At 37.7% G+C, this 13,345-nt stretch overlaps 1 non-coding gene across 1 annotated transcript; it reads left to right on the top strand.

Moving 5' to 3' along the window:
* Positions 1-9,967: 9,967 nt before the first annotated feature.
* trnat-cgu lies at positions 9,968-10,041 on the top strand. The gene has a single exon. It is a non-coding gene; the product is annotated as a tRNA-Thr (tRNA).
* Positions 10,042-13,345: the final 3,304 nt, after the last annotated feature.

Raw genomic sequence — 13,345 nt, 5'->3', positions numbered from 1 at the left:
CATCCTGGGAACTAATATCAAAGTCTAACTTAATGTTAAGTTCACTAAGATTTCTGGGGATTTCCAAGTAAAGACAACGTCAAACTGAACACAAAACAATACTTAGGCATCGCTAAAAGCATCTTTACTTTTTCTTCTTGTGACTACACTCCTGTCTTATCCTATTGTGACCAATCTTAAAACCATTCTTAAATAATGTGGTTTGACATAATTATGGATATGATACTGTAGTCAAGGCCAAATACTGAGATAATCTGAGTTTTACATTAAGGAAGTATGAATAATTAAAGTCAAAATATGAATTGATCTGAGAAACACAGAAAACTGCTTGAAGAGAGCAGATATCGTTCTTTACCAATCCATGCCAGAATAAATGATGATTGCTGCTCCAAAAGCAAACATGACAGAATTACCAAGAAGGAGTTACACAATATTTCTGAGTGCTTCTCGAGAACTTTTGCCAGAATTAGTTAAAAACTCAACCTATTACTTTGGGGGATCCTACGTCATAGTTACGATGCCACTACACCCCCCCATGATGCACCCAGGACCCCGATAGGCTGTCACCACAATATTAAACAACTATGACCTCACCATTGTGGACCTATCATACTCTGTCACATGCGATGAAGAATATGGTTGGTGGGTTCTGTGATAGTGACATGGCTTGGCAAAACCGAACTCAGAGCAGGCAGACAGAGGCAAAGGTTTACGATGTTTATTGAAGCTAATGTTTTAGCGGGAATGCTAGTTCCCAGGATGAAACCCTTGGGATGGAAAGGAGGGAGCCTCGAGGCAGGTAAGTCCACTGAGGGGCGTGCGTGGGAATAAACAAAGTCTCTCAGGAGAGGGTGCAGGCTAGTGGGAGAGCCCGGAGACAGGCGAGAGGTCAGAGCAGAGCAGCCAAAACCAGAAGTGTACGAACCAAAAGGGGTAGTCCAAAAAGGGGAAGTGAGGTCGGTAACCAGTGATCTGAGTCCAGGAAGGTATCCGACGAGGAGAAGGCAAGAGACGAGGGTCGAGGCGGGCATGAACTGTGAGTGAACACTGGACATCTACTTGGCAAAAACCTTTCAATAATCTGGCACTGGCTTGGTGTGGAGAGTGAGCTTTAGTACTGTGAGAAACAGGTGGAGATGATGGGACTAATTACTGGAATCAGGAGGCGTGGCATGAACAGAGAGGCTGTGGAAAGTTCCTGAGGCTGTGGATTGTGAGCAGGAACAGTGGACTGTGACAAATAGGCTAAAAGTTTTTTTTAGGGCCATTATCAATTCAGTAACAACAATTGGCATTATATTCACACAGCTGTTTTTAGTGTGTGTTTTTTATTTTCTTTTGGGGTGGGGGTAGACAGGGCAAGCAACTTTATAACGGTGAAAACAGACATATGGTCAACTTCTGTCATCATGCCCTTATCGTCACAGCACATTTTTCCGAGAGCTGGAACCTGCAGGAAAAATTACAGGTGCCACTACTATTATGGTCAGTTCACTTGGGTATCCTTAAAGACCATGGCTTCACTGTTTGGACAAAACCTTAGTGGAGGACTAACAGTGAATAAACACCAATGACAAAATGAGTGTTTATCCCGGTAAGCCTCTCCATCAGCAGTGCCTCATTGCACAAAACCAGAAATCAGATCTGCAGGAGAACAGTGCCACAGTGATGCAAATAAAACAAGTACATTAGTTTAATTTTTTGGAGAATCAGTTTAACAGTTGATAGTTGGTAGTGAAACTCCCTGTGTCACAGTGAGACTTCATTTTATCTGGTTCTAACAAAAATCACAAGCTGTTTGATTATATTCAGCTGTTGTTTGTCAAATGTCTTATAAATTAGGCGAACGAAAAGCTCATTTTAACAATAGGGTGAAGCCACATTTTCTTTTGTACTATTTTATATTATTTTTATTTATTTAGTCATTTGCTTATTTGTTATTAAAATGTATGTCTTGGTTGATTTTAAAATGATTACAGAATTCAAAATTCAACTTTAGAGCCATTAAGAAGTCCTTTTAATCAGCAAAAGAGTGATGATTGTTCAGCTTCCAATGACTCGTGATTTTTTTCTTAAAAAAAATGTTTTTCAATTTTTTACAATTTTCCAACCCTAATACGAAGCTTACTGCATTCTTAATACAACCCTGCAGACCTTGCCAAGATCATCCTTGGTAGTGGGGGCGTGGAGGGATGTTGTCATCCAGCATGAAGGAAGCCTAAAATACATTTGTCAACCAGTGAAGCAGTCTTTGAGTTCAAATATACAAACACAAAGGGTTCTTCTGTAATTACTGTTTGGTTATTCACAGCATACTAATACTGGGCAGGACATTTTTGGGGAGATTTCTTTTTAAAGGCCAGCAAAAAAAACAAACGTGTATAGATGTATGTCCTCAGAATAATTTCATTAGTATTGCCCTTGTTTATCATAGCAGCTGAAATGTCGAATTCCTTTTCCCCCCATCCTGAGCAGATATCTTATTATTCCAGGCAGACAGTAGAACCCTGCAGGATCATAAAAAACCCTGACTTGAATCATAGTGCGTGTGCAGCTCTGCTCTCATTGCAGAGACGCTTGATGAAAAATTACTCATGCATGCACAAAATAATAATATGCATATGCACAAAATAATAATATGCATTAAAAGGAGTTCTTTACACAGTTGCTTTGCTAGATTTTTTCATACAAAAACACTTTTCAAGTATCTATAGTTCCATTCTTATACTTTAGGGCCATAACTTGAAAGCTTTATACCATAAATTGATGGCAAGCAAATGGTTCTCAAACAATGTGCAACATAAGTGCATTCTAAGTGATGCATGGTTTAAAGTATGCACTCTTTTAATTTCCTGTGACCTCCAGTACATGGTAATCCTTTTTCACGCACTCATTAAATCTAACATTACTGATTCCAGACTCCTTTTTTCTGAGTCTCAGGGGAGCACAGAGAAACTGTGTGAAGGACAGAAGAAGAGAGGAAGGGCACTCATTATATGGGCTGAAACAGAGGAATATTCTCATCTTACAGTGCGTTGCAAATGTATTCACCCCCCTGATTACCTCCGCCAAGGAGGTTGTGTTTTCAGAAGTGATGGTTGGTTTGTTTGTCTGTCCCACCTTCTGTCTGTTAGCAGGATTACCTAAAATCTGATAAACAGATTGTGATGAAATTTACAGGAAATGTGGGGTTGTCACAAAAAACAAGTGATTCAGTTGTGGTGATGATTCAGATCAAGTGATCCAGTCTCTACAATTGTTTAATGAACCCCCTGGCCTTGGCAGAGGTTTGCTCTCTACGAGTGCTTCTAGTATTCTTTCTATTATTTTTTCCTTAGAACCTAGAAAGTAAATGGATTTACAATGTGAATATATTTTTTTAACCAATCTTGAAACTTGAAATAGAGAAAATGAAAAGTGCTTTGTGTGTATGTATTCGGCCAACCCATTACATTCAGAAGCAACATAATTTGTTAAATAAGATCCATCTTTGGGCAATCTAAGTGTCAAATGATCTCAGTATCTATACACCTGTTCTGATAGGCCCAGGAATCAACAACTGTAAGTAGGAAGGTCTTCCACCAATCTCTCCACACAGGTTAAAGATGATGGCGGTCATCTGGACTTGAATTGACTCCAAAGGTTTACAAGCTGTAGATTTTCATCCACTGATTATTTTCTGAAAGTTTGGTTCAAATTCCAGTGATTCATGAAATGCTTTCCTACTGGTACAGAAAAACAAACACGGATTGTGTTGTGGGTATCATTGTGCTGTCTTTGCTTTCAGCAGCGTGTAATAATAAATAAGGCAGACCATTTAGAATTATTTCTCCAAACATTTGGAAGAAGTTGAGTCTTTCAGAGACATTAGACTGGGATGTAGGCTCACCTTCCAGCAGGACAGTGACCCTAAACACACTGCTAGTGTTTTTTGTTCTGAAATGGCTCAGTCAAAGTCCAGCCCTTGATTCCTTTGGTATGATTTAAAGACTATTGTACCCAATCAACTTGAAGGAGCTTCAGCATAAGCAATATTTGGTGCAAAAGTCTATGAAGATATTGCTTCCTGATGTAATTTCTGTGTGTGAGCACCAAGCACTCCACATTGAATAATTTAACAAACAATTGCCCAATCACAGCTGGCTCAATACAGATTTCAGGCTGTACTTTAATGACGAAGACAGTGAGAAAATGAATAGTTATTTCATATTTGGGTCATGTCTGTATTAAAATGCACGCTGAATGTTTCTTCTGTAAGCGGATTGCAGAGCCAGCACGCCATATCTATCCAGACACTTTGTGGGTGGATCAACGTGTGGACATTTGGTGGCATCATATGTTTCGTTTGGAGAAAGTAAGTGTTTGTATGCATGTGACTGAAACATGTAGGCTTGCAGCAGCTCTTTGATTTCCTTCAACAGGAGGGAAAGAACATGGAGAGTTATGTTCATTTCATAGAAAGTCATTGAAAGATTCAGGGCCAGGCTTTTAAAACAGTCTTGTGCTTTTTCTATTGTTACATATTTACAAAGACTCAAGACTCTGGCATACTCTATAAGAAGTCAGTTTGCGGTCAGATGGTTGCAAGACGTTCATTTTCACACACACCTTTCATAGTCTATGAGACATTCTGCTCCTCCCTCCTCCTACAGCGTTTAAAACAGGTTTGACTGTATTTGGTAACAGACTTGGTCAGCTGCTTCTCAGCAGAGCAGTAGAAGCAAAATGACTTTATTATAGCTCACCTGTTTTTCTGCATAAACACGCCCGCAACAACTTCTGACCAATCACACAATACTTGGTGCAAGCACCTGTGAGAAAAAAGTTCAGCCAGGGCCTTGTGTTGTGAAGGGGCAGAGGAAGCTACTACACAAACAAAATGATGCAATTTTCTTCAAGGAACCATGTGAATGAGAGACGACTTTCTGACTTCTCGACTCCCGCTTACGGCAAGCACACAGTCCTCCACAACGCTGATTCATTAAAGGTTAGTTTAAACCAGCAGAGAAAAAGTTAAACACAAAGAAGAAGATGTATGAAACATATCTGGAAACAGAAGCACAGAGTATGTACTGCACATTTACTTTAACTCAATCACAAAGGTTTTTTTTCCCCATCTACAGTATATCTTATATTATTGTTATTTTTCACAACTGGACAACTTCCAAATAACCAACAATTTCAACGAATGAGAGAGGCCTACATTTCGGGTTGATCCATTTATTTTTGAGCCTTAACAAAAAGCAGACAGAATAGTGTCAATTTTTAAAAGTTCCTTCCTGTCTGAAAATATCTCTGGTATTAAAATGCAGTCATATTCCATCTGTAGTGTGACCTGGGTACTTCAGCCTTTTTGTCTGAATCATGTGGACGAAGACACAATATAACCGGAGAAAAACAAATCTTTTTAAAATACCTGGAGTAGAATAGACGAGGCCTGAAATGAAGATGTGTCACCTGTTGTTTTTTTTTTTTTTTTTTTTTTTTTTTTTTGGGGGGGGGTTAGATTAATTTTAATCTTGCATGGACAAAACCTGCATTATTGCCGAATGCCTAAGAAATAAATCAATGAAAACATTTATTTTCTGCACCTCTGTGTAATGATTGACAATTCTGCAATCAATTCAAACGGAATTAACTGTTTTGTCATTAGTATTGCGACAGGAAAGTTTTCAAACTGCAGGGCTGGCTGCTGGCATGCGACAGATGAGGAGGCATGGTGAAGACCTACAACAACGGCTTAACTTCTAAAAGAATGGTCTGCTGAAGTGATAAAGTAGATGCTGAGTGAGCATGGAAACACCTGCATCTGATATGACACCACCAATCCACCGCCATAGGATGTAAATTATGAGAGCTTTTACACCCCACCACACACAATACAAACACACACAGATAAATTTACTCTATACTTGAAGGTGAAACTACTGTCAAGTCAAGAATTTACGACTTTCATTTCAATGACATGAAGAGTACAAAGCACACTTTTCTTAAAAGAAAACAAGTGAGACTGGGAATACGTAAGTGTTTTTTGCATGTCATATAAATCTCATGAGACGAGTCATTCTGACTACCAGCATTTGAAGCTGAGAAGGCCTTAAAAAAGAATAATGGGAGTATATTTATGCACTTTGAGGACATTGTCACAATGTTAATCGGCACAATTGTTCAAACAAAGACTCCGACCAACATCAGAGGACCAGTTTAAGCCCAAAAATATTCAGACAGTAAACACAGTAAGATGACAGTGGGACCTCGGCTTTTCCTGCATGTCATCAGATCTTATTTTTCCATGACATCAGAAAATCTGTAAAAGGTCTGTTGAGGGATTTGTACAGAAAGTGGAATCAGAGTAGAAGGATGAGTGCTTATATTTGGATGGTTTGGGACACATGTAAGTGAAAACAATGCTTATGTCAACCAAATAAACCAGAACCAGAACAAATCTGTCTCAGTCTTTATTAAAGTGTGGTCCTACATCGTATTGGTAGCATTTTGGTTTAATTGTACACACACAAAAAGAAAAATGAAAAAGTTGATTATTTTAGAAACTTGATCAACTTTTAGTTAAGCAAAAACGACCACTTAACTTAGCTCCACTCAAAACAAGAAGAAGAGCTTTTCTATTAAGACCCACTTCAGTGGATGACAATCCTGTTATGCTCTCCACATCCTACATGACCTGAAGGATCATTGCAAATGTAGAAAACCTCCTTTAATGTGATAAATTAATGATGGTGCCACACTCTTGGTAAAATAAATCCACAAAATGCTGTTCTTTGCCCCCACAGCTCTCTATACATCAGCAGCACATTCCCATGATGATATTACTTTGTGCTCCATGCCAACTCTGTCAAACCTCATCAGGATGCAGCCAGTAGAAGATCCCGAGCCAGACACTGATGCGCTATAGGGTTGTAGTGTAAGAATTAGACCAATGTGGGCAGTTCTGCTTTAAATTCTTAACAACCAAGCCACAGCAGTGTACACAGGCCTCAATCAAGGATAAGCTGCCACTCCAATAATAAACCCAACCTCACTAAAAAGATTCATGCATTGTTTTTTTAATCCACTCCTCTTTTCTAAGTCCAAGTCCATCACAGGGCCACATAGAGACAAAACAAAACATATAATTATTCACGCTCTTACCTAGGAACAATTTAGAGTTACCAATGAACCTAACTTGTATGTTTTTGGTCTGTGGGAGGAAAAAAAGATGTGTATCCATTTATACTGATGTTCTAATATTTCATGTACAAGCTGTAAAAAATAAACACTGTTAAACAAGTGCAAGTTTTTGAACTTGGTCCTTGAAAGAATTTATCTACTTCTTCAGCAGTCTTCCAGCTCAGTATTGGGAATTAAATGACTTGTGACAGTTTTAAACAGACCATCACTTTGCTCCCAAGCAAAGCAGTTCATCAGAGCACAGAAGCATGTTCACTGAAGAGTGCTTGGAGAAACGCTGTTCGTGCACAAGGGATCAAGTGAAAGAAAGGAGAGAAATCTATTCCGAACATGACGTGCAACAGCGTGTAACATCAGAATCCACAGATCTGATATCTGAGGAGAAGAGAGGGGTTAAATACTAACGGCTACAGGACAGCTTTCTGCCTGCTGGGAAGCCCGACTCTCCCTGCTTCCTAATTAACAAGTACTTGACGGAGGCACGATGACAAACAAGGCAACGGAGCACACAGCAGCCATCTGCAACAAACTAGTCAGTTGGGGCTTTGATGGTGATTTGAGCCAATGATGAAGTGAGTCGCGCTGACATCAGAATACACACAGGCCTTTGAAGGAAGACACAATCTGTGCTGCAAAATGACAACTGCACATCCATCTGACTAACAGAAAGACCCTCGAAGCCTCCAATAAAGTCTAATATTCACTAGAAAAAAGACAGTATATGCTATTACCTGCTTGAGAAGGAGGAGGTGATGTAACATGGTGTAAATCTACAGATAGGACTATGAATACACACGTAACCGTTTATTAGTAACAAAATTCTTCAAGTGGGATGATCAGCTGATAGAAGAACAGCCAAATATAGAAAATAAAGAAATGAATAAAAGCAGCATATAAATTTGGTATGAGCTGCCCAATCTCCACCACAGAGCATAAGGATCTAAGCTTGTCTACGTTACTTTAATTTCCATCCTAAAGGTTCCAACGGAAATGGTGAAATACTCATGCTGCACCACTAGACGGCAAGAATTTCCCTAACGTTGACATATTAATACAGAAAAACAACATTCTTAGTTTGGCGAAAAATTTTCACCAAATAATTTTTTTAATTTATTTTTGCTTGTTTTTTTAAATTCTTTTTTTAATTTATGCCATTTACAATTTTCTTACCAATACTAACGTGGAAAGACCAGAAAAAAGGAAAAAGTCTTGCTTGGACCACAGAAAAGCTCTGTATGTTTGTTTAGATACCTAATTATTTCTGCATTACTGACTAGTTGTCCAGAATGCAGCAGCTCACCTTTGGTACTTAAAAGACAGCTTGGGACACCTTAAGGTTTTAAGGTGCTTGTGGCACCTTTAAACACACCTGCCGTGAACCTTGTATGTGTATGTTTTGTATGTTTTTCTTCTTATTGTCTTAATCTATTTTTATCTTATTGTACAACACTTTGGCTACCCCTGTGCTTTTAAAAACGTACTATAGAAATAAAGTTGATTGATTGATTGATTAAAAACATGAACACATAACCTCAGTCTTGGCCTCTCTCTACTACCGTTTTATTAATGTATGCAATTGATTTTCAGATTTGACTGCTTGCTTTTAAAGTTTTAAATGCTCCTGCCGTCACATTTATGTGATCCACTCAACATCTACACTCCAGCAAGAACACTTAGGTTTTTGCGGTGGCTTTTCCAAGTCTGTGGAATAGTTGACCTCTGCTTATACAGACCACTGAGATTGCTGAGTCTTTTAAATCTTTGCTTAAGGCTCAGGGGTTTTTTTTTTTATGGCTTTTGGTTTGAGCAGAGTATGAGACCCAAACGGAGATGAGGTTTTTATTTCATGTCTCTTGTATTTTACTGAAGGGTTTTCACATTTTGCTTGAATAAATTGTAAAGCTTTGTTGTCACACTTAAGATTTTTTAATGCAGAAATAAATTTGATGTTTCACTATTGAAATTTAAGACAGATGTAAAAAAAAAAAGTAGGAAAAAGAGCATAAAAGAAAGAAAAGCAACAATTGTGACAATGGCTCCATTGTTGCTCTGCTTTTAAGACCACGTAGTGGGCATGCCCAAAATTGGTTGGTACATCATTGAGTTTTTAATCATTTTAAAGCATTTTTAAAACACTGTTTTTCTCACCAAAATCTTTACGCACATTTACAAAACATTTTAAAAATAGCCCCAAAGATTAGTTCATCTTTTTGCTGCCTCTGACTGTTTAGAAATCACCAATTGGGGAAGGCCACATCCTGCATAGACATGAGCTTTCAGAAATGAGGCGAGCTTCGCGGAACCAAAAGGGTCGCAGAGCAGAACTCAGCCGAGTTGATGTGAAGCGCAAAGCATTAAATGTGTGGCAAACGTCTCCCTCGTATCCTTCTCAAAACGTGGCAAATTAACTCAGTTTTCACAATTCTCTTTGTGGTTAACAAAATTTTAGAAAGGGAGGAACAAAACGAGCAGCTGCAGCAAAACTTAGCACAACTCCAGCTAAGTCTTGTGAACAGGACATCTTAGATTTAAATCCCAGCCTTTTTTCTTTCAAACTGTTATCTTTTCTACTCTTTTGAAATATATGTAGGTTTAGTATTTTTTTTATTGTTGAATGTTGTTTCTCTTTGGTATATGCTTGTCCTCTTAAGAAATAATACTAATCACAGTGCTTTGACTACCTTTACCTTCTTTTTACCCCTACTTTTTAACCGTGGAATACCAAATGTCTGCCTGTGACCAGAAACCTTTTAGACATTGTTGGGCCACTGAATGTGGAGGTGCTGTGGCTTAGTTGGTTAAAGTGCCTGTCTCGTAAACAGGAGATCCTGGGTTCAAATCCCAGCAGTACCTTGTGGGAGTCTTTACACTGTAATGGGTTTCTGTAAATTTATAATGAATTTCAATAGTACCTTACTGTATTTCATAATAACAAGTAAGTACTGTTAAATAATTACACTACATGTGTTGATTTAGTAAGCTGAATATTATTGATGACTTCGTCCCTTGAGTTGTTTTCAAAACATGGCAAATTAACTCAGTTTATTCATTCTCTTTGTAATTAACACATTTTTAAAACGAAATACAAAGCTGCTGTTTGTCATCATCGATCTTCCTTCAGTAATAAATCTGTTTGTTGTTGCTTAATCCTAAAACCAGCGGGTGGCAACCCGCGTATCAACATCTTTTTTATGAGTTTGTGTGTAAAAACGCGGATGGAAACATTGACTTTAAATCCGTATAATGTAGCGACTGGTGTAGCCAATGTGTTATTAATGGCCATCTGTTTCACCAATGTGAAAGAATAAACTCAACATAGTCTTTTCTGATTGTGCTGCTCTGAAATCTGTGATTAAACTATTTGTGTTAGAATGTTTCTTCAACAACCAGAAGCATTCAGTACTTTATCTCTTGTGTACAGTCGCACCGGCGCGCACATGATCACACCCACTCCCACCACAGCTCCAGTGTCACTTCAAACCTGAGCAGAGGAGCTATGTGTAAAAAGAAAGTGACAGCACTAAAAGACCATTTTGAGCCCTGCAGGAGAAGATAAGGCAGAGGAGGATAAGAAGCCTCACCCACTGTAAGTGAAACAGGCTACGGCATCCACATGTGTGCCGTTTCTTCTGTTGGTCTGTGTTCTTGCAGATAATTTCTCTCCTTCCAACCACAGAGGAATCAGATGAGTCACGAGTGGAATAGTCAATCAGACCGACTCCAAAAAATGAAAATCTGCTTTTGCATTTTGAATTTTAGAATAATGTCTGCGAGCGACAGCACATCGGGCTCTTCTGTTTCAGATGTGCTTTCAGTTTAGTTCGTCAAAAACAAGCAAGAAGGTTTCAGATTACTTTGAGTAACACAAAAGAACTAAAGAACTAGAGTTATAAATACCATGGTCTAAAAGATGTTTGGAGTAAAGTGCATGCCTTCAAAAAACACTTATTACCAGGTTTATCCATCTTATTATCTGAGAGTCAAAATGTGACAGAGAATCAAAAGGTTTAGGAGTTTGTCACCCAGCATTGAACCAAACAGACAAATGGTGTCAAAAAAATGCAGATGTTTAGATGCTTAACCTCCAGAGTTACTGAGTAATGGTTGAAAAAAGAACCAAGCTTAACGTGAGTGACATTTTGCTTTAAAGCTAGTCAGACCGAACCGTTTGGTCAATCTCATAGATTTGTTGATAGATTTGACAGGTAACACAGAAGGTTACAAAAGCAAAACTAAAACATAGGATAAAAACAAATAAAAACAAAATCATACAGTCTAATTAAAAGCCTGTCTAAATGAAAGAATCAACAAAATCAATGCAAAGTAGAAGCAACACATTCCACAACCTGGGAACGCTTTAAAAGTTAAAGTTAAAAGTTCCTGGATTTGTACTGGGAACACAAATGCAGGTTCAGGAGGATACATTTGCATTTGTAAATTTTAAAACAGCTAACAGCAAGACTTGTTTAAAACATGAGGCATGAGGAATGCTACTTTCGCTAAAAGAAAAAAAAGAAAAGTGTTTTTCTTTAAACCTCTTGCATTTTATTATTGAACCCATTTGAGTTGGGACATTTCCAAAGCAAATTCTTGCCCTCTTAAAACAACTCAGTTTAAAGACATTCTACAGCAATTTATGCAAATGTTATTTCATAAACCTTTTATACCACTGGAGATTTTTTCAATTACCAGTTTTATAAGTTCAATAGATTTTTGTGCTGTCCTACTTTTTCATCAACACATTTTGTTTTAGAATAAAAATGTTCACATGAAGTATTACTGGTAAGATTTGTCATTAAGTTTTTAAAAAAATGGGGTCTTAAAATGATTTTTATCAAAGAATGAAACAATTTTCCAGCTAAAATAAGTTAAATTTTATTATTTTAACATGCCTCGTAAACTGTAAAATCTATAATAAAATATTTACCCAAATGAGAAATAAAAAGCATGTAGATTCCAGCATATTTAATCCATATCATCCCTTCCTTGTGCCTGAGGCCATTACTGTATGTGTAGTCAAAAGATAACCTGCAGGGAGTTTCAGTAAACCCACTATAACTCCATCATCTCATTTTCACACATGAAATGGAAATGTGAAGTCAGTGCTCTGCAGTAGCTAATCAGGCAGCCCGTAGCACATATTTCCTGATCTCTGCTGAGCTAACAAAGCGTCATAGCTGGTAAATTATGAAACACCTCAAAGTTTTTTTTTTGAGACTTCAAAGAGACAGTCAGTGAGAAGCTTTGATGTATGGGGTGCGCATAAAGTTTGTCACAGCATCATGAACCACAGAGCGCTGCTTTACAAGAGGCTTTTGTTCAAATTATAGCATCGATGAATAAAAATCAAACTGAAAAGAGAACATCAAGGTTATAAATGTGTTGGTGGCAGTTCAAAGCAGAAATATAATCTTTTCCAGTTAGCTGAATACTACAAAAGGCGTGCTTCAAGGTTTGGTTTTAGGACTGACTCTGTTTATAATTTACATGAACAACACAGAACAGAATGTTGCTGATGCATCTGTGCATCTTTATGCTGAAGACACTGACGTTTATTGTCACACTGTTTCCCTGGTTTTTGATCATCTGCAGTTTGCATTTGACATTGTCCACTTACATTTTTTTTTTATCTCAAACTGATACTAAATGCTGTCAAAACTAAAGGTATGCTTTTGTCAAACAAAACAAACACAAATAAATCCACACCTCTTTAGGCATCTTTAGTAAATTCTTCTAATTTTCTTTTTACAAATGTCTTGGTATTTTAAATGACAGAAATCTTTCCTTTTGGCCCCATATTGAAAGACTTTTTCAAAGACTGACAATAAAACTGGGTCTCCCTTACAGACTTATATCATGCAAATTGTTGCTGCCACCTCTTATTGATGATGATGCCATTATTTATATGAACTCTGCTAATACTTGTTGGACACTTTACCACGGAACACTAAGATTCATTGGATATAAACTTCTCTACCATAGCACTAGTCATCATTGTCGACACACACAGACAGTGCACTGGAATCATTTCATTTACAAATCCTTACTATAAAATCTGTGCAGTGATGATGCCAAGAGAGTATTTATTTTGTCACAATAAACAACAATTTGTAACATATTGCCTACAGCTATGTGCTTGTAGCATAGCCTTAGCACA

The sequence above is a fragment of the Kryptolebias marmoratus genome, linkage group LG12 (genome assembly GCF_001649575.2).
Source record: "Kryptolebias marmoratus isolate JLee-2015 linkage group LG12, ASM164957v2, whole genome shotgun sequence".
In the NCBI taxonomy this organism is placed as follows: Eukaryota; Metazoa; Chordata; class Actinopteri; order Cyprinodontiformes; family Rivulidae; genus Kryptolebias; species Kryptolebias marmoratus.
The sequence above is the reverse complement of the archived record's forward strand: the minus strand, read 5'-3'. Positions and strand labels throughout refer to the sequence as shown.